Genomic DNA, 21,581 nt, shown 5'->3' on the forward strand with positions numbered 1-21,581 from the left:
CAAAAATAAATAAATGGGACCTGATCAAATTAAAAAGCTTCTGCACAGCCAAAGAAACTGTCAAGAGAGCAAACAGACAACCCACAGAATGGGAGAAAATTTTCGCAAGCTACACATCCGATAAAGGACTGATAACTAGAATTTATTTAGAACTCAGGAAAATCAGCAAGGAAAAGTCAAACAATCCTATCAGAAAGTGGGCAAAGAACATGAACAGAAATTTTTCAAAAGAAGACAGAGTAATGGCCAACAAACATATGAAAAAATGCTCAACATCTTATGCAAAAAGCCTACACACTTCAGTCAAGCACATCAGTAGAATGATTTGGGAGCATAAATATTTTTTCAGCTACTTGTGATTTCCTATGAATGAAAAGGAATCTGCAGGCTAACAAGCTGATCCTCATCAGCCAAGCTGGTTCATATGCACACTGTTCGTGTGAAGTGCCCAGGGTCCAGTCCACACCATTGAGGGCCATTATTTTCCGTGGAACTTGAAACCATCTTTATCAGTGATTTCCAAGAGGGGTCCCCAGCATGAGGGCCGTTAAATATGGGTCCTCCAGCACCATCAGGGATAGGCACTACTGGAGGAATCATTGCATTCCCATATACAGAAAAAGGCATACCCCCAACTTTAGGAAAGTCCATATAGCCTGCAGGAACATGCTGATGGAATGTACCAGAAGGAGTTACAATTCCTGTACTATCTCGCTCCATTGCTTGATGCTGTGAAAATACTCCTGGATCAGACATTGGTCTGTGAATCATAGGATTTCCTATCCCAGGGTTACACCAGTCTACTTTGTCTTGATTGCCGCCAATCCCTTCAAAGGACCAGATGCCACTATGCCCTACTGATGTAGACAAATTACTCCCAATAACAGATGGAGCTGAAGTTCCAGTTTGCCTGATATGTGCAGAACGTTCAGTCCCAATAGGGACTGGAACTTTCCTGTCCTGAGAGACGCTGCTGGGCTTTTCTTACCCTAAAGGTACTGATGAAGGGGCAGGAGATGGTGCACGAACTCCAGAAGGTACCGACTGTGCAGAAGAATCATTTGATGCTGATGAACATGGAGTCAACAAACTAAGGGGGAAAATGTTGTCTGTTAAAATTAGCAGCTGTCGGTGCTCCTCCAAGGGATGCCCCAGGTCCATACATCTGACCTCCTGAAAGGTTTGAGGCAAAGTTTCCCAAATGTGTAGAAGAAGGTGTTACAGAACCATATGGTGAGTCCATATTGACAATACCTGAGGGACTTGGAGAGGGTCTCTGTAATGGTGGTCTAAAACCCGGAGCTTTAGAAGTATCAGACTGATGTAAAGGATCTGAATTTGGCAAATACAAGGATTTTCCTGATAGCATAGTTTCTGGTGTTGACTGATATGAAACAACAGATCCTCCCCAAAAGGCATGAGCAGAAGTAGGGCTGTTTTCAAACAATGTGTTAAAAGGCCCAAATGGTAAGGGGTCACTGAAATTGGGAGCAACAGGCTTATTTGCTGGATGTACTGAATTCTGACAAGCACTTTGTGTACTTAAGGTTGAAGGTAGCTGAACAGAAGAGGGAATGCTGTGAGGTCTTTTGATGGGATTGACACTGAGAACTAAAACAAATGAATTCTGCACTGGAGCTGGATTCTTGTGAGGGGCAGTTGTGCCATGAGAAGGTGGCCTAATAGGAAGGGTTTCCATCTTATGAGCAGGCTGGGAGCATCCTATTTGTGTCTGGGGCACAGGGTAAGTCACTGGGGCAGAAGGCACCGCCACTGGAGCAGAACTCGTTGTTGCTAAAGGAGGAACAGTCATTCTAACTTCCAAGGGAGGAACCTGAGACTGCTGAAGAGGTGGTCTTGGCTCCTGAGAAACAGATCCCAGAGGTTGTTGCTGAGCAGAATGAACTGATGAGCTCCCAGAAGAACTTTAACATCTCTAATCATCAGGGAAATGCAAATCAAAACTGCAATGAGATATCTCCTATCTCCAATTAGAATGGCCTTTAACAAAAGTCCCCAAACAATAAATGCTGGTGTGGATGCGGAGAGATAGGAACACCCCTACACTGCTGGTGGGTCTGCAAACTAGTTCAACCTCTGTGGAAAGCAATATGGAGGTACCTTAAAGAGATACAAGTAGATCTACCATTTGATCCAGCAATCCCACTACTGGGCATATACGCAAAAGATCAAATGACACTCTACAAAAAAGACACCTGCAATCGAATGTTTATAGCAGCACAATTCACAATTGCAAAGTGGTAGAAACAACCCAAGTGCCCATAAATACATGAGTGGATTAATTAAATGTGTATATGTATACCATGGAGTACTATTCAGGTTTAGGAAACAATGGTGATCTAGCACCTCTTGTATTTCCCTGGATAGAGCTGGAACCCATTCTACTAAGTGAAGTATCTCAAGAATGGAAAAACAAGCACCACATGTACTCACCAGCAAATTGGTATTAACGGATCAACACCTAAGTGGACATATAGGAATAACATTTATTGGGTGTCGGGCAGATGGGAGTGGGGAGGAGAGGATGGGTATATACATACATAATGAGTGCAATGCGCACCATCTGGGGGATGGACACGCTTGAAGCTCTGACTCGAGAGGGGAGGGGGGCATGAGCAATATATGTAACCTTAACATTTGTACCCCCATAATATTCTGAAATAAAAAAAAAACTTAGACTAGGGTCTAGAATGTGGTAAACACTATGTGAGTGCTATATATTTATTAACTTACTTAGTACTATAACAACCATATGAGGGTGATCATTTTATTGTGCCCATTTTACAGATGAAGATACTGAGGCACAGAGAAGTGAAGTAACTTATCCAGCATCACACAGCTAGTAAGAGGTAATGCTGGGATTCAATACCAGTCTGCTCCAGAGTCTTGGTCTTAGCCTGATGCCATAACATGTCAGATATTGAATCAATTTCCATCAACCGATAATTTGCATACATACATAAATGAAGATAAAGGCAAACTAAAGAAAAATTAAGTGTTGAGGGTTTTTTTATTTCCTGTCAAATATAAAGTGATATAACCAACATGGAGACTGTGCTGGTGTGACAGTAGTTCAAAATTGAATCCATTTAATGTGAAGAATGTTTTACTGCTGTTGAGTTTCCTCTCAGTTTCCATACGGCCAAGGATAACTCAAAGCATCTATGGATATGCTATTCTGTACTGCTCCTAAGCCCTGAATAGTAGCTCTCAGGCTCGTCAAGCCAGCTGCAAAGTGTAGCTAATCAATTACAGCAGCCAGAAATAGTATATATTCACAAGTACAGCAGCAGCCTTTAACCCACAGAGCAAGGCCATTTCAGAGGATAGAAAACCAAACCTTGCAGCTGAACCCCCAACTTTCACCCTGACTTTCCATCCTTGGCAGCCCCAGAAAAGTAATTTTCAGCTTAGTCTCTTGCTGATAGTCATCTGCGTCACAAAACTATTATCCACCCTGTGCCTTCCTACTTAACTCAATGTGTTCTGAGCCTGATAACCAAGACGGCTGTGGAGGCACTCAGGACTGAAGTTAATAGAGAGACTCAATTGCATTTCACCCCAGAGGGGGCTGCTTACAGGTAGGTCAGTGCTGAGATAATCAGCCAAGCAGCTTATGCCTCTGCTACCCCAGCTATTGCCGCTGGTGGTTTCATAACCTGGGAAAATTCAAACACACTTATTGACAAATAAAAGCGACAAAGGGTCAGGTGGGGGGTGGTAAACTCACAACTGATGGATGGGGGAAGAGCACACTTGTAGCCCTAGGTTGGGCAAGGCAAAGGCATTATATGTAACCAAAATATTTGTGCCCCCATAATATTCTGAAATTTTTTAAAAAAGTAACTGAAATGCAAGGAAAACTACCTTCTTATCTTTTAAATCAGGACTGGACACAGTAAAGTAACATTTCCCTAGGCGTGGTTTTGTTTTTCCTTCCAAATACTCCTCCTAAATATTTTATGTTAGATCTCAGTTTTTGAGACTGAGAAACAATGTTAAGTCAACAAGCCTGAGATAGCCATGGCTTGATCTGCAATTGAAAATGCCAGTGATAATAAGCCCTAATTGGTTGCTTAAGTGGAGAAAGATGTGATTCATGTTTTTATACATTTCTACGGTCTTAATTTATCTCTTGCTAAGCCAAGAAGTATTTTTATAGAACTATTTTGTTCCAAGTGCTGTGGTTTATATACGATATATCTTTATCAAATATATACCAGATATGTCACACACTAAGGATTCAAGTAAATAAGACACAATCCTGCCATCACAGGTTTTGACTGTCAGCTGCATACTTCTACATTGACTTTCAGTCTTACCTAGGATCATAGATTATACACAAAAGGGCTACTGTTCCAGGGGGCAGATCCCTCAAAGGGAAAGAGGAAAGGTGTCAACATGACTTCCTTCTCTTTATCCTCTCTTTGTACAATGGAAAGCGAAATAAAGGGATGAAATGCTTTTCATTCTACCAGGAGGCCTTAAACATAAAAAAAAAAAAAAAGTTTGGATATAACCTGATCATTCAATATTTTTAAGAAAAGAGGTGACTTTATTTCTTAGGAAAATATTTTAGATAGTTGAATCTGGAAACCATGCAAAATTGATAGAAATAAATATTAGAAATAAGAAGCCCAGTTTTAAAAAAATCTACTTTGGAAATTAGGGAATGGTAATTAGATGTAGTTGGGAAGACACATCTGCTTCTAGCCAAGATGAAATGATAGGACTATATTGACCCTCTCACCTGAAACAACTAAAATCTCAGACAAAAATATGCTATAAGGTGGTTCAGACATTGGATATCAGATAGTATAAGAAAATAATTCTTATGAAATGAGAGATAAATGATTTAAACCCTATAATTCCTGAAGTGTACTCTAAGACAGAGTTTACAGGTCACGACGCAGGCAAGGGGAACCCAAGAGGAGCTCAACAGTCTTCCTGAGTTAAGAAGATGAAATTGGGAGTCCAAGAAGGGTAACGTTCACAGGGCAGAGTAAGAGAGAGGAGATAGATGCATAAAGACAGAGCTCTAGAGATTTGAAAAGGGTATTCCTTAAGTCTTCAGCTGAGGACTGACCAGCACAATAGGGCAGGGGTCCTCAAACTTTTTAAACAGGGAGCCAGTTCACTGTCCCTCAGACCGTTGGAGGGCCAGATTATAGTTTAAAAAAAACTATGTGGAGGGGAAGGGCATACCTCTAACCCTTCTTACGGGAGAGGCAAAGATATACAATGTAACCAAAATGTCAAAAAAAAAAAACAACAAAACACCTTTTATGGAGTGGTGGGCAGGTGGGAGGGGGGAGGAGGGGAAGGGGGTATACTTACATAATGGGTGTGGTGTGCACCAACTGGGGGTTGGACACGCTTGAACCACTGGCACAGAGGGGAGGAGGGGTGGCAGGGGCAATATATGTAACCCCTACAATATTTGTACCCTCATAATGAAATAAAAGGAGGAAAAAAAAACTATGAACAAATTCCTATGCTCACTGCACATATCTTATTTTGAAATAAGAAAATAAACAGGCAAAAAAACCCGCATGTGGCCCGCGGGCCGTAGTTTGAGGACGCCTGCAATAGGGGAAGAAAAAAACTGCCTGGGGCTGAGAAGAGAACCATCCAAAATCCCTTTAGAGCATATAGGGCTGTGTTTCTACCAACCAGAGTGGAAAATCCTTGTAATTCACGGGACAGTGGATCAAGTACTAAGAGTACTCAGAAGGGTACAGCCACAGTAGTGGGGAAAAAATTAGTTCTAGACTAAAGGCTGATCTGGTTCCACCTAATAAAGCTTAAAAACAAGACTTGAAAGGATTAAAATGTTTTCAAGTAATCTAACTACATTCAAGAACAAAGCTCAAGAATATTTACAGGAAGACAAAAATATCCAGCACACAACAAAGTAAAATTCACAATGCCTGGCATCCAATTAGATGTCACCAGGTATGCAAAGCAGCAGGAAAATGACACTGATAATGAGGAGAAAATCAATTAGTATAAGCAAACTCAAAAATGATATATTAGAATTAGTATATAAAGACATTAAAATAGATATTTTTACTATATTTGATATCTTTAAGAAGGCAGAAAAAGATTGAGCATGTTAGAGACATAGAAGCTATACAAAAGACACATTAAAAGTTTATGGATAAAAACTAAACATCAAAGACTTTAAAAAATGCCCTGGATAGGGTTAACAGCCAAATAGGCACTAGGGAAGAAAACATTAGACTCCAAACTATTGCAATAGGAGTTATAAAAAATAAAATATCCAGAGAAAAAAGACTGAAAAATGATCATGGAGAGGAGCTTCAAGCTAACTGACTAGAGACATCTCATACTCACCTCTTCCACACAGAATAACCTAAACAGTGAGTAGATAGATAATCACACTTTGAATCGGTCATTCAAGAGAGAACACTGGAATTCAACAAAGAAATGATAGGAAACACCTAAAGCAATGAAGGAGAGGGAAGTGAGGGCAAACTACTTGGCCAGGATTGGCGGGGAGCCTGGAAAAACTCCCCAATGCAGGAAAAGGGTAAGTGAGAGATCCCCAGCAGTCCACATTCACACATAGACTCTTGAGATCCTAGCTACAATAGAGCCCCTCCACCTTCGTGGACCCTGACACTAACATAGAGAGTTGCCTAGAGACCATACAATGGCACTACTTCAGAGAGGAAGCTCATGATGTATCCCACACACCTCCCGAGTTCTCAGAAGCCACAGTAAGGTGTCATTTTGAGAACCCATCCACAAACAGACTGTACCCTGCCCTGGGGCTCAACAGCAAGTACATGTCCACATTCCTGGAACACCACTGACATCCCCACCCTGTGGCTACCATTGTGGCTGCCTATGGCCACCAGGGCTAAAGAGCAGGACACTGGCTGTGACCCTACTGCCTCCAGGCAGTGGAGCCATGGCACATTTCCATGCATCTAGAGTACCCCACCCAGAGCTGCCATCGCTATACAACCAAGTCTGAAGCACAAGCTAAAAGTGAGTTTGCCACCTTCCTGCTTACAGTTGTTGCCACTGAAAGCAACCCTACCCTCCCAAGTAGCAGGGCCACAACATAGCTGCTGCTGCCTCCCACCCAAGCATTCTACCAGGGGACTGAAAATCAACCCACCTCTGTTTACCATAGTCAGCACCTGTCTGTACCATTGAGGGGACTGAAGACAAGCATGCCCAGCTCAGCTTTACCCTTCATGCCAGAGCATGTAGTCAGGAGCCTGGGGATCATCCAGCCCAGTCCACTACCATTGGCACCTGAGCATTCCTCCCAGGGGACCAAGGTTGGGCACACCCACCTTGCCACTACCAACACCGTTGTCACCTACCTTCATGCATCATATGATGCCCTGGAGACTGGCCCACCTAGCCCATTATAGCCACTGTCAACACCAGCACACAACACTCAGGACCCAGAGGGTTGTCCTGCCACTACTACTGCCATCATCCACATCATGCTTCCTTCCAAGTGGCCCCTAAATTCATCCATCTACCCAGCCCACCACTGCCACTATCAGCATTTGAGCAAGCCATCTGTAGGCCTAAGAATTAGACTGCCCGGTCCTGTTGACATGGCTATCAGTACATGCCGCCCTGAGGCCCAAGAACAGGCATGCTAAGTTCACCACTGCTACCATTAGGGCCTAAATACTGGCCTCCCTGTCCCCATCAAAACTTCACCATAGCCTTCACTAAGAACAACACACTAAGGCCGGGCGCGGTGGCTCACGCTTGTAATCCTAGCACTCTGGGAGGCCGAGGCGGGCGGATTGCTCAAGGTCAGGAGTTCAAAACCAGCCTGAGCGAGACCCCGTCTCTACTATAAAAATAGAAAGAAATCAATTGGCCAACTAATATATATATAAAAAATTAGCCGGGCATGGTGGCTCATGCCTGTAGTCCCAGCAACTCGGGAGGCTGAGGCAGTAGGATTGCTTGAGCCCAGGAGTTTGAGGTTGCTGTGAGCTAGGCTGACGCCACGGCACTCACTCTAGCCTAGGCAAGAAAGCGAGACTCTGTCTCAAAAAACAAAACAAACAAAAAAAAAACAAACAAACAAAAAAAAAAAGAACAACACACTAAACCATTGAGGAAATCACAAATACCACTAATGCTATCTATAGCTGAAGAAATCCTATAGTGACTATACTACTGCATGCACCAAGAATCAAAGCCAAAGTGCCCTACCCAACCAACAGTATACCTACATATTCAGGAAAAAGTCCTTCCCTATGAAAGCAAATTCAAAAAAGTGGAAAAAGAGACTATTATACCAGATGTGTAGATATCAATATAAGTACACAGGAAATATGGAAAAGCAAAGAAATATGACACTTCCAAAGGAATGCAATAATTCACCAATAACAGATAATAATTGAAAATAATTTATGAAATCCTGAAAAAAGAATTTGAAATATTGATTTAAAAGCAGCACTGGGGGATTGCACATATGGGGGGGGGAGGGCCAATATTTGTAACCCTAGCAATGTTTGTACCTCCATAATATGATGAAATAAAAGGGAAAAAAAAAGCAGCTCAGTGAGATACAAGAGAATACCAAAAACTATACAAAGCAGAAAAACAATTCAGGGTACAAATGAGGAATTTACCAAAAAGGTAGATCTCCTAAAAAAAAAAAAAAAAAAAAAAAGAACCAAACAGAAATTCTGGAACTGAAGAATCCATTGAATGAAATACAAAATACATTTTAAAGCTTTAACAATAGACTATATCAAGCAGAAGAAAGAAATATCAAAACTTGAAGACAAGTCTTTTGAAATAACCCAATCAAGAAAAAATACTAAAGAATGAGCAAAGTCTATGTGACATATATGATACCACAAAGTGCCCAAATATTCAAATTTTTGGAGTCCCATAAGGTGAACAGCAAACAAAAGAGTTAGTAAAGCTACTTAATGAAATAATAAATGAAAACTAGGAGGAAATATTTGCAAATCATATATTTGATAAAAGACATGTGTCCAGAATATAGGAAGAACTCTCAAGTCACAATAAGAAAACAAAACAATCAAAGAAGAAATATGGATGGCACATAAGCACACAAAAAGATGCTCAATATCATTAGTCATTAGAGAAATTCAAATTAAATCCATAATGAGATTACATACCTATTAGAATGGCTATAAAGTTAGAAATCCTGACAGTACCAAGCATTAGCAAGGATATGAAGCAAGTGAAATTCTTATACCCTCTAAATGGGAGTGTAAAATTGAATATCTACTTTGAAAAAACATTTTGACAATTTCTTAAAATGTTATGCCTAAAATCTGACCCAGCCATCCCACTTCTAGGTATTTATGCAAGAGAAATGAAAACAAATAAGCTGACAAAGACTTGCATGTTTGTTGCAGCCTTATTTGTAATAGGCAACAATGAAACAGCCAAATCCCCATCAACAGATGAATGGATTAATAAATTGTGCTATATCAGCTAGGCACAGTGGCTCACGCCTGTAATCTTAGCACTCTGGAAGGCTGAAGCGGGTTGATCCTTTAAGCTCAGGAGTTTAAGCCCAGCCTGAGCAAGACCAAGACCTTGTCTCTATGAAAAATAGAAAGAAATTAGCTGGACAACTAAAAATATACAGAAAAAATTAGCCAGGCATGGTGGTGCATGCCTGTAGTCCCAGCTACTCGAGAGGCTGAGGCAGAAAGATTGCTTGAGCCCAGGAGTTTGAGGTTGCTGTGAACTATGATGATGCCATGGCACTCTAGCCTGGGCAACAAAGTGAGACTCTGTCTCAGAAAAAAAAAAAAATGTGTTATATCCATACAATGGAATATTACCTGGTAATAAAAAGGAACCAACTACTAAAACACATAAAATAGTCAAAATCTCAAAATTATTATGCTGAGTGAAAGAAGCCAGACCCTCCCCCCAAAAAATAGTACATACCATATGATTCCATTTATTTAAATTTCTAAAAATTTTAACTAGTCTATAGTGACAGAAAGTACATCAATGATGGTCTAGGGATTAGGGGATTAGCAAAGAGCAGGAATGAGGCATGAGTAAAGCATTACGAAGTGGCAAAAGAACACTTTTGGGGGAATGGATATGTTCTTTATCTTGATTGTGGTGACAGTTTCATGGGTATATACATGTCAAAATTTATCAAATTGCACTTTAAATATGTGCTACTATATGTCAATCATACCTCAAAAAAGCTATTGAAAAATAAAAATAAATGGTTAGCAAAATACTGGTGTCACTACCATAAATGCAGAATTTGGAAAAGGTCAGATGAGTGTTACTGATAGCTATATTCAATGAACTCACCTCTAAGCCAAGCTGTAACGAGAATAAAACTTTGAGCTAAACTAAGAAACAACAGAAGGCATGCTATAAGAGAGCCTTGGAATGTGGAATATTAATAGGTGGGCAGTGGTATCTCTTGGAATTAATGTGTTGAGAGGCCTACAAATGGGCCCTCACTACCCACTGTCTACAATATTGATCAGCACCATTGTTGTTACTAGCACAATCTTACAAAGTGAGAGTCCTGGAGTAAATGCAATAGCATTAAGAGTGCTCTAGGGCCAGGATCTGAAAAGGAAGGCAGCAGGAATTTCTATAACAGTATGTTCCTAGAGGAGTCTTTGGCCAGGAATTCAAATGAGCAGATCCTTTTTCTGAAACAATGTTTTCTGACTTTATTTTTTGATAACTCTATAAAAAATTGCTGTTCATTGCAAAATAAGCAAAGAAATAACATACAGCAGAAAGAGATTTTCTTTTATATTCCTAATCCTTGTCCCCAAAGGTAACTACTTATGTATGCACATTTTGCCAGGCTTTATTTATGTAACATATATACACACTTTTAAATTTCATTTTGATTTTTATAATGATGAGATCATAACTATATGCCTTTTTGGAAAATACTTTATTCACTAATCAACATGTCAAGGACAGCCTTCTTACCAACTCACTTAGACCTACCTACTTCATTCTTTGACCTGGACACATTCATATTATTTATGTATTATAACTTCTTAACCATTCCTTTATTGATATAAATTTTGACCATTTGAAATTTTTGTGCTTACCAGTAGCTCTGTAACTATAATCCTGTTAAAGTCTTAAGTACTTGTGCAGATGCATGAAATTTTATTTTGCTGGTTATTCCTAAAGTGCTTTAAACAGGTATTTATTCACACTTTCTCCAACTTTATAAGTACCTATTTCTCCACAGCTGTGTCAACACTGGATTGTATCCATTCTTTAACTTTTTCTAACATGATATGTGTGTTAGTTTGCTAGGGTGGCCATAATAAAGTACCACAAACTGAGTTAGCTTAAACAACAGAAATTTATCATCTCACAATTGGGGAGGCTAGAAGTCTGAGATCAAGGTGTTGACAGGGTTGGTTTCTTCTGATGGCTGAACTTGTCACATGTTCCTTCCCTAGCCCCTGGTGGTTGTTGGCAATCTTTGGTATTCTTTGGCTTATAGAATCATCACCCTTATCTCTGTCTTTATCTTTACATGATATGATATTTTCCCTGTGTCTGTCTGTCTCCAAATTTCCACCTTTTTTAAAAGACACCAGTCATATTGGATCAGGGGCCCACCATGCTCCAGTATTACCTCATCTAAATTAATTATATCTACAATTATCCTAATTCCAAATAAGGTTACATTTTGAAGTACTGGGGGTTAGGACTTCAAAATAATTTTAATTTTGGAGTGGTACTAAATATAATACACATTAGGCACACAATAGGCATGAAATATTTTATTATTGTTAAAATTTTGTATTAATCAGGGTTCTTCAGAGAAACAGAACCACTAGGCAATAGATAGATAGATGTCTTCTATATGTATCACCTTTATATATCTATTTATATATTGATATGTATGTATATGCCTCCTATTGTTTCTGTTTCTCTGGAGAAACAGAGAGAGAGAAAGGGATACTATAAAGAATTGGCTTGTGCAATTATGTGGGCAAAGAAGTCACAAGATCTACAATCAGGAAGCTGAAGACCCAGGAGAGCCAATGGTATAATTTCATTCCTTGTCCAAATGACTGAGAACCAAGAGAGCTGACAGTATATAAGTTGCATTCTGAAAGCCAGCAGGCTTGTGAACAAAGAAGAACTAATTTTTCAATTTGAGTTCAAAAGCAGAAAAAGACCAATGTCCCAGCTCAAGCAGTCAGGCAGATGAAGTTCCTCTTAATAGCCCCCAGGTCTCCAATTGGCTGGATGAGCCCCACCCACATTAAAAAGGAAATCTGCTTTACTCAGTCTACCAATACAAAGGTTAATCTCATCCAGAAACACTATCACAGACACACCCAAATAATGTTTGCCCAAATGTCTCAGCACTCCATAGCCCAGTCAAATTCACACATAAAATTAACCATCACAAATGTGCACTTTAATATAAATAAAATTGTACAATTTTGACATGTTTATTAATCATTTTTTTCCTTATTTTGTGAATTGCTTGCTTATGTCCTTTGCCCATTGTTCTAATGGAGGACCCATTTAAAATCTCTGTGCTTGATTAATTAAAAAGCCATATAACAATTAATAAGCATGTTGAGAGCAGATATAAGCACCAATAATTCAAAACTATTTTTATTTTCAAATATCATCTTCCAGTGATTTTTCATTATGAAAGCTCATTGTTGCATGGTAGCGGCCATAATATATAATGTTGTATTATGATTTTTTGATTTATTTTACATCAAATATTAAAATATCATTTAATATCCTATTCTAAAATAAAAGTAGGGAGGAGAAGGCAATTTAAAGAGGACATTTGCTGAGACATAATCCAAGGTTAAAAGAAAGTTTGTAGTTTTATTATGTTTCTTTCTCCCTCTACTTCCTCGATAACTGTTTTTGTCCCTCATACTGCTTTGTTATTCACTCCACAAATGGTTTAGGGCAGTCCAAGATTAAATAATACAGCAAAGCCACCAGCTTTGACTCCTTCAGTAAGTGCTCACAGTGGGCAAGGAACTTGCACATTGGAAAAATATAAGCAGGGCACGCTGTTAGCCCCTTAGCAGTGCTGACAGTTTGTGTAAACTTTGACAAGGCAAGGCAGATTGTCTTCTCAGATATAACTTGGCAAATTTTGCTCACTACAAATGAGTACTACATATACTAATTTGAATGGAGTTAGGCCCAGAGTATAAGATTCTGGAAAACAGTGTTTCATTTAAATGAAAAGAAAGTCATATCCAATCAGGTCCTGAAAGTCACACACATAGCAAAGGATCTTTCAGATATACAGAGCCCAGCCTGCCTGAAAGGCTGCCTCTCTCCAAGGGCCTCAGGTTATTTCCCTTACACCCTAAACAGTTATTTCTTGAAAGACACACCTGCAGACCAGCTTGAGGCGATTTTTCTTGAGCATGGCAGACTAGGGCATTGGGAAAAAAGCTGCACTTAGTATTAGAGACCTAGAAAACTAGGAAAGGAGAGTGACTTTCTCAAGTTTATACCTGTAATGAGTACTGGGACAAGGATACTGGTCTTCTGTTTACTAATGTGTTTATTTAGCTATCTGTTCTTTTACAAATAAAGAACTACCTCACTCATGACTTGTAATATATGTCAAATACTAAGCTCAATGCCTAGCATATAGTAACAAATTGATAGTTGCTAGTGACTGGCATTACTATTATTAACAAGCATAATTACATTTTCATGATTGTAGAAGAGCCTTTCCTTCCCCATTTCATAGAATCATATAAATGTTAAAACTCCAGGGTCTTAAGAGAGTAGTAATACAATTTGCTAATCTTACAGATGAAAAATCTGAATGCTAGACCTGGTCAAATCACCCAGTCAGTTAGTTAGTTGTGGAACCAGAACTGGAAGCCGAGCTTCCTAGCCCTCAGCTCTTACTACTCCATCCCTCTCTAATTTCACTTTTGGCCTGGCTCATTCCCTGACAAGCAACTCTTACAGGCTAGGTGTTCCCAGTGCCCACACCTCTGCTTCCTTTCAACTTTTCTAAAGGTTCCTCCAAAGAAAGAGAGTAAAGCCTCCTTCATTTTTACTCCTGATCCATGCTCATTCCTAGCAGGGTAAGGTGTGTCCATCCTGACCTCAATTCTCATCATAATTCCCTTGGTCATTTCATCAGCTACAGCAGCTTCCTTCTCCAGTTCTGTCTCCTTTTCCTCATTACCTGTGCCCTACCGTATCTGTCAGAATAATCTATGTATCTGGACACAGGATTGCTCATCCCAATTTTCATTTAAAATAGATTATTTTCCCAAAGGCAGTAGCCAATGTCTTATGAAGGAAGAAAGAACAGTTCATTCTCTTTCTGCTTGATTAACAGATTCACAATCATCCCTATTAAGAGCACCTAATCAGAGGGCTTTGATATCTTGCTTCTCCATTTGCTTCCTAAAATGGAATCCATATAAATATACATCTTCCCTGGTACAGTCTGGACGAACAAACCACAGAGAATAATTATTAAAGTTTGGGAGGAATCATAGGTTCTCATCTTCTTGTGTCATAGATAGAGAAACCGAAGCCCCGAGGGGTTCAATGACAGCTTCTTGGACCCAGGAATTGCATGATTGAGTTTACTGGATCACACACTAGGAGAATTGGTAAACAAGCCTTAGAAGTTTGATACTTCAGAAACATCTGCAATATTATTTTTCTTTTCTGGATATAAGTGAGGAAAGAGGAGGCAATATGACAGGCTGGCAGTAACAACGGAAAGATATGGCAGCTCCTCTGGAAGAGATCAAAGGGGTATTTCTGCCCTACCTTCCTCTGAGTTTTTAATATACTGTGGGAAAGGGAAACAAGGGCAGCACATCCCAAAGAGGAAGCGTCTGGATCACAGGTTTTGGAAAGGAGTACAATCTCTATTTCCTGAGCTTTCTGGGAAAGCTGGAACACATGTGCCTGAATAAGAATCAGCTTAAAAAGCCAAGTTCATCACCAGGGAATGTGGGTTTGCCTTATTTATGACCACTGAAGTTGTGTCAGTAAGCAGAATGATAATTATGAGTACAGCCTATACCAGGGTCCAAAAAAAAGTCATACACACACACACACACACACACACACACACACTCCCACACATATCAATGCCTTTTCCTTTCTGGTCATTGTATTTGTCTGTTTAACATTCTTAGAGGTAGCAAAAAGTTAGGGAACAGTTCTGGGACATGGACCTGAGTGTCCCATATGACATATTCATAAGGGCAAACACCAGATGAAAGCAATGCATATTTCATTAAACTAGTATACAAGGGACTTGAATGAGAAAGAATACTCATAAATGTCATAGCTAAATATGAGACCATGGACATGGAAGGACTAAAGCCCAGGTTTGAGTATACAGTCCAAGACACAAAATCTATTTCTTTTTCCTTTTTACCTAGTTACTCCACTTTTGTCTTCAGCTTTTAGAACTTTGCTCTGCAGTATACTGTCTATGTAAATCACAAAAGATAAAACTTCTACATTAAATAGGTCTAATTCAGGATCATAATAAAATAAGAAAATAATTCAGGATCATAATAAAAGTACATATGTACAGGAAGAGAGCAGATTGAACAAACTCATGTCAAAAACATGTTTTTAAAGGCATAAAGCCACAACATTTGGAAAAACAAGTGAGGACACAACAGTAACAAAATTTGGGGAACTGGAAAGCTGATGGACAAGCAGGTGTAAAAGCTTTTAGGAGATGTAAGAACACTGAATCTGAAGAGAGCAATAAGGAAAGAACATAATGTGCATCGACTTACATAACAAAATTCCCAATGGCAGCATTATGTACCTCTAGAAGTGGGGGAGAGTAGGGAAAAGGAAAGATCCCAAATAAAGAAGATGAGTTTAAAATCTATTTAGGAACCAATTACATCCCTATATACACTCCTTTGTTCCTTAAAACTTCTTCCACTCACCCCAGAACATTATTGGAGATTTATTTTCTGGAAAGTTCAAAAGTAGGGTCTTTGTGCCTGGTGTGTTCTAGGTCCGTCAAGATACTGAACAGACTTCTCCACAGACTTCTTTCTCACATTGCTCTCAGAATTCCAGTCACCATGCCTTCACCCTCAAGGCAAGCTACTAGAAGAGTCTTCTCTATGGAATATGGCCAACCCAAGAGGAAAGTCCTAATCAAAATTCCCCCCCAAAAAATGGCCCAGGTAGATAACCCTATGGTGACATTCACAGTTGACAAATCCCACTCATGCTAAAAGCTTCTAATCAGCTTTCTAGTGTCCCTCTTGTAAATGTAAACAGACAGCCAAGGATCACCAGGTAAGCAGGAAAAAAAGCAATTAGAGGAAACAAGTACTTTGTTTAACCTTTCTTCTTCCTGCATAATCTATCAAGACCTCACAGAGCTGAAAATATAATATAACCATGAAAAAAAGAATAGGACAAAGAGGAACAGAGATTTAAAAAAAGGAATTTTAAAAATAAAAATACAAATACAGGCATATATATATATATATATATATATATATATATATATAAAACATTATAAGTATACACATAAATGCATACATTTAATTATATACACCCAAGGTTTTCTCTAATTCTGTCCTTGTGGTCCATGCCCAGTGACTGCTGTATGATTAGGTACTATAGAAAGTAAGATTGCTTCTACAAAGTCCAAGATGCATCCTGTGTGTACTAAATTACAGTCCACTAAAATAGTTTTCTTATAATGATACTATAATATATACCATTTGTTGAATAGCTACTATGTACTAAGAATTAAACTGGATACCTTTTATACATTTTTTTCAATTAATGCTCACAATCCTGCAAGGTAGTATTATTAGAGAGGTTAAGTAACTGCCTGGCACTTGGCTAGTAAGTGCTAGAGTTGTGGTATAAACCCAAATCTGCCCAAGTCCAAACCCTTTGGAAAGCAACATGGGTATTATGATTTCCATTCAATGGCTGTCTCCATTACCAGCAGATTTAGAGTCTTTGCTTAGGTCCAGCTTGGCTTGTCTGCCTTTGTCATATTCTTTTGTCACTCTCTTCCTCACAGTCTTTTGAACACAAAATATCTTATTCTTGGTTAAAATAATGCTATCATTTTAACACAAATATATATATATATATATATATATGTATATATATATATATAATTTTTGAATTTATTTTCCTCAGTTTATTATTTCTCTTTTCCACCAAAGATTTTTTTTTTTCACAACTGTGTCTAGGCACATAGGCCTGACGAACTCTGGCATGGATTTTAAATCTTGTTATTCAGAGCCCATATTTGTCATCCTTTCTGCTGAGCGGGCCATTCTGATAATTGTTTGCCTTTTTAAACTGCTGAGTCAGCCCCAGAGAGAACTGGCCATCTGTCAGCCTAGTAGTAGAAGCATAAAATCCAGGTTAAGACATCAGTTCTGCCCATTTAAAGGCTATTATAAATTAGGGATTTATTCATATAAAGCTTTCAGAGTGGTATAGGCTTCTTGGTGGCATGAGTCTTGTTTCTATGGAATATAGCAGGGAGATTATCATATCCTATTTGCTCTCTGACCTTCTCACTTTTTGGCCACTTCTGGAGCCTCGTAGGACCCTGCTTCCTAAAAGGGTGGCAGTATCTGACCCACAGCTTTATAGGGCCTCAAAATAAATTTTCTCAGTACACACAGATAATGAGCCTTTGAGAATTGAGTCATATTGACCCACTACCCAGATATCTTCTGAGGACAGACAGTATTAGCCATATTATCTTGGTACTTGCTAGCTTCTGTCATAGAGGCTAGTTTGCTCTTCATTCTAAAATTTACTGTGATTTTAGACTTCTGCCTGTATAACCCCTGACTTCAGGATCCCTCTTGCATACTTTTGGGATTAATGAAAGAGGGTGTTATAGGTAATGCCCTACTTAACAAACACATTAAAATATGATTTTAACCTACTCTGTTTAGCACAAAAATTTGAAGAATTTCTCAAAGATTGGTCTATGAGACACTTATATCATGATAATATGGGAAACTTGGATTTTAAGTCAGGGTTCCATGTAAGCACAGCCTAATACAAAAGGTATTCTTGTTTGTTTGTTTCTGAGACAGAGTCTTGCTCTGTCACCCTGGCTAGAGTGCAGTGATGTCATCATAGCCTCAAACTCCTGGGCTCAAGTGATCCTCCTGCTTTAGCCTCCCAAATAGCTGGGACTACAGGTGGGTGCCTCCACACTTGACTAATTTTTCTATTTTTAGTAGAAATGGGGTCTCACTCTTGCTCAGGCTGGTCTCGAATTCCTGACCTCAAGCAATCCTCCCACCTCAGCCTCCCAGAGTTCTATGATTACAGGCATGAGCCACTGTGCTAGACCAAGGCAAAAGTTTTGATACAGGTAGTTTCTTAGGGAATTGAACTCAGGGAGCAGGATTGAGCACTTTAAAAAAAATAAAAGAGAAGGCAGACAAAAGAACACAAGTATGCATTATCAAGTTGGTCCCTTCTACTGATGACTGGTGTTTAAATTTGAAGAGATGTCTAAAGACCTTAATGGAATGGGGTCTCACACCTATTAACCTGAAGATGAGAGAAAGAAGTTTTAATCCATTGGATCTCATCTTTTATTGATTAAGGGTTACTTTATTGGTCAAGGGTCACTGGACCAATAAAAGAGTGTTAACTCTTCCATATTCTGAATTACTCACTTGTTACTGCTAAGTAGGCTCCAGCAGCCATTCCATGCCATTGTGTCAGAGAAACCTGGGGTAAGAAGCAAGAAATATGAGGTGCTGACTTGGGGTGAGGTGCTATCCAGGTGTACCTATGTGAAACAGACAGAAATCTACTTAGAACTGTTTACCATCAAGGCTACTAGAACCCAAGATGGGTCCAAAATTATAGGCAAAAGCTTAAGGGATTTTGATACAGCATGAGAAAATGCCAGTTCCTGGTTATCATCCATTGTTATGGGTAGAATTGTGTCCCCTTAAAGTTCATATGTTGAAGTCCTAAACACCCAGTACCTCAGAAGTGATGTTTAGAAATGAAGAATTTCTAATTCTAAATTTAGAAGTGAAATTTAGAAATAGGGTCATTGCAGATATAATTAGTTAAGTAATTCTTAACTTTCTTAAATTGGAGTAGGGTGGGCTCCTCATCCAATATGACTGGTGTCCTTATAAAAAGGGGAAATTTGGACACACACACACACAGGGAAAATACCACATGATGCTGGAGTTACACTGCCACAAGTCAAGGAACTACCACAAATTAGGAAGTAGATCTGGAACAGATCTTTCTCTAGCACTTTCAGAGGGAGAGTGACCATGCCAAAACCTTGATCTTAGGTTTCCAGCCTCCACAACTGTGAAACAATAATTTCTGTTATTTAAGCTGCCTAGTTTATGGTGATTTGTTAGAGCAACCCCAGGAAACTAATACACTCGTGATCCATTGGCTCACAGTCCCTGGGGGTATGGTCTATACTTCCACACTGCTAACAAAGTTTGCAGGTAGTTCTATGTGCCCTCCAAGTTTAAGAAACCTTGTCTAGGGTGAAATAAATATTGTAGTATCTGAACCCCAGGGAGAGTGAATCCAAAACAGCATGCTTTTGTCCAAACACTCTTCTGAAAATCCAAAACAATACATTGGATGCAGAACACCACCTTTCATGTGGGGAAGGAATTCTCATTCCAAATGTCAACTCACATAGCACACTTTACGTCATGGTAGTTACTCAAAATCAGAAGCTGCAAAAGTGGTAAAGGAATAGCTACAACTTCACTTCCACCCCAAAACATTTGTACAGAAAAAAGTGGATAAATAAAGAGACACAATGCCCCCATACCTTCTCAACCCCTATCAAAATATGGATATTTACATGCACATGTGATGCCTTATTGTGAAATAAATAGGAACAAAATGAAAACCATGCTTGGAAAAGGTAGCACATTATGAACCTGTTATTTCAAAATGTAATAGAAGTGTTCGGTACATGTCAATGTTAAAGAAAATACAGAGGAAAGAAGATACAGTTGGGAACACTAAACAGGAAGCCATTGAAACCATCAATAACTGCCTATTCCACCTTTATAAAGAGTGAAACCACTTAAGAGCAGAAATCAGGTCTCTCCTCCTCTCTAAGAGTAGACACATGGTAAGTGTTTGCTGAGTGCAGAAACATTGAACAATTTCTGAGACACAGAGTTCCTGCTCTTAGTGGACCCTGATTCTTGCTCTAGTCTAATGATTCCTCTATTATTTTTCAATAACTCTGTGCATCTCTTGGGCACTATGCTTAGGGCTGAGATATAACTTGAAAGGATATGACTTTGAACTTTGGCTTTGGTTTGCTTCACCTACTAGTGACTTCTTCCAACAGACTGTAGTTCATGCTATGCCAGCCTACCCCAGCACCAATGCCAACTGCAGTGAATGAAGTATCTACTATTCCTTGGCAATTTTCCATTGATCTCTGGTGTTAGGCACTCAGTAAATATTCAAATGAATTTTCAAAGAATGAAAAAATGAGTGAATGGATATGGCGTAGGAGAGCACCTGTCATGTGAACAATCATTTTTAGAGTGGGGGTAATGAAGGCTGGAAGAAGATCACCACCACTTGAGAGTTTTCAAAGCAATTTCATATAAATTACTGAAAACAGAGTAAATACCAAAGCACATACAAACTTAAAATATGGGGAAGTAGAAAACAAGAGCCTCAAAGTGGAGCCTGCCTACAGGAGAAGAGGGGAACAGATTTGGAAGGATATGTAGAGAAGCAAAACTACTTTTTTTTGATGGGCAAGAGGTGTTGGAAGAGACATTGAGAGAGAGAAAGAGGAGAGAAAGAAGAAAGAGGTGTAAGAGAGAGTCCAGAGAGTAGTTGCTTGACAGATTTACAACAATTGAGGATTTCTTACAAGCATCGGGTTTTTAATCCTAACTTGAGTAATTTTCTCTTGTGACTAAATGACTCCTGAGTAAACAAAATGGCCACCAATAGAATGTAGGCTCAGTGAGGGCAGGGATTTTTGTCTGTTTTCTTTATACCAAATAAAGCCTCATGCAAAATAGGGGATAAATAGAGGCATACGTAAAAGCACAAAGTTGGAGACATGACCCAGGCAAAAGGATGATTTTGTAATCTGCTTGCCCTACAGCTTAAGTTTAAGGGGTTTCTAACTAATAAGGAAGGTGTACCAGGATATAATCCATTTGCCCCTCTAGACCTGTGCTTCATCTTTCTCCATCCTGCTCTCTGCCATAACAGCCTAATCTGTATAAGCTATATCAATGCCTTTCTTTACCTTTAGTTTCCAGTTAGGTTTGTCTTATGAAAACTCTTGGTAGAAGACCAGGAAGAAATTAGAGTGATGTCAGGGTATTTATTTCCGTATCTCCTTCCCTGCTAGTTTGTCTTGAGCTAGATGGGTTCCTCAACCAAAGACAACCTTCTCTATAAGACTCTTGCCTTCTGTGTTTCAGTAAGTGCTTTCTCATCTCCCTTTAGGCTGAGTAGTAGTAACATCTTTGGAGTTACCAACACTAAGCTTTGAGATT

General features: G+C 39.2%; 1 pseudogene; it reads right to left on the reverse strand.

The window, feature by feature from the left end:
* Positions 1–406: 406 nt before the first annotated feature.
* On the reverse strand, positions 407–19,747 carry LOC105865453 (ankyrin repeat domain-containing protein 17 pseudogene; annotated as a pseudogene).
* Between the last annotated feature and the right edge of the window lie 1,834 nt (positions 19,748–21,581).

The sequence above is a fragment of the Microcebus murinus genome, chromosome X, assembly GCF_040939455.1.
Source record: "Microcebus murinus isolate Inina chromosome X, M.murinus_Inina_mat1.0, whole genome shotgun sequence".
In the NCBI taxonomy this organism is placed as follows: domain Eukaryota; kingdom Metazoa; phylum Chordata; class Mammalia; order Primates; family Cheirogaleidae; genus Microcebus; species Microcebus murinus.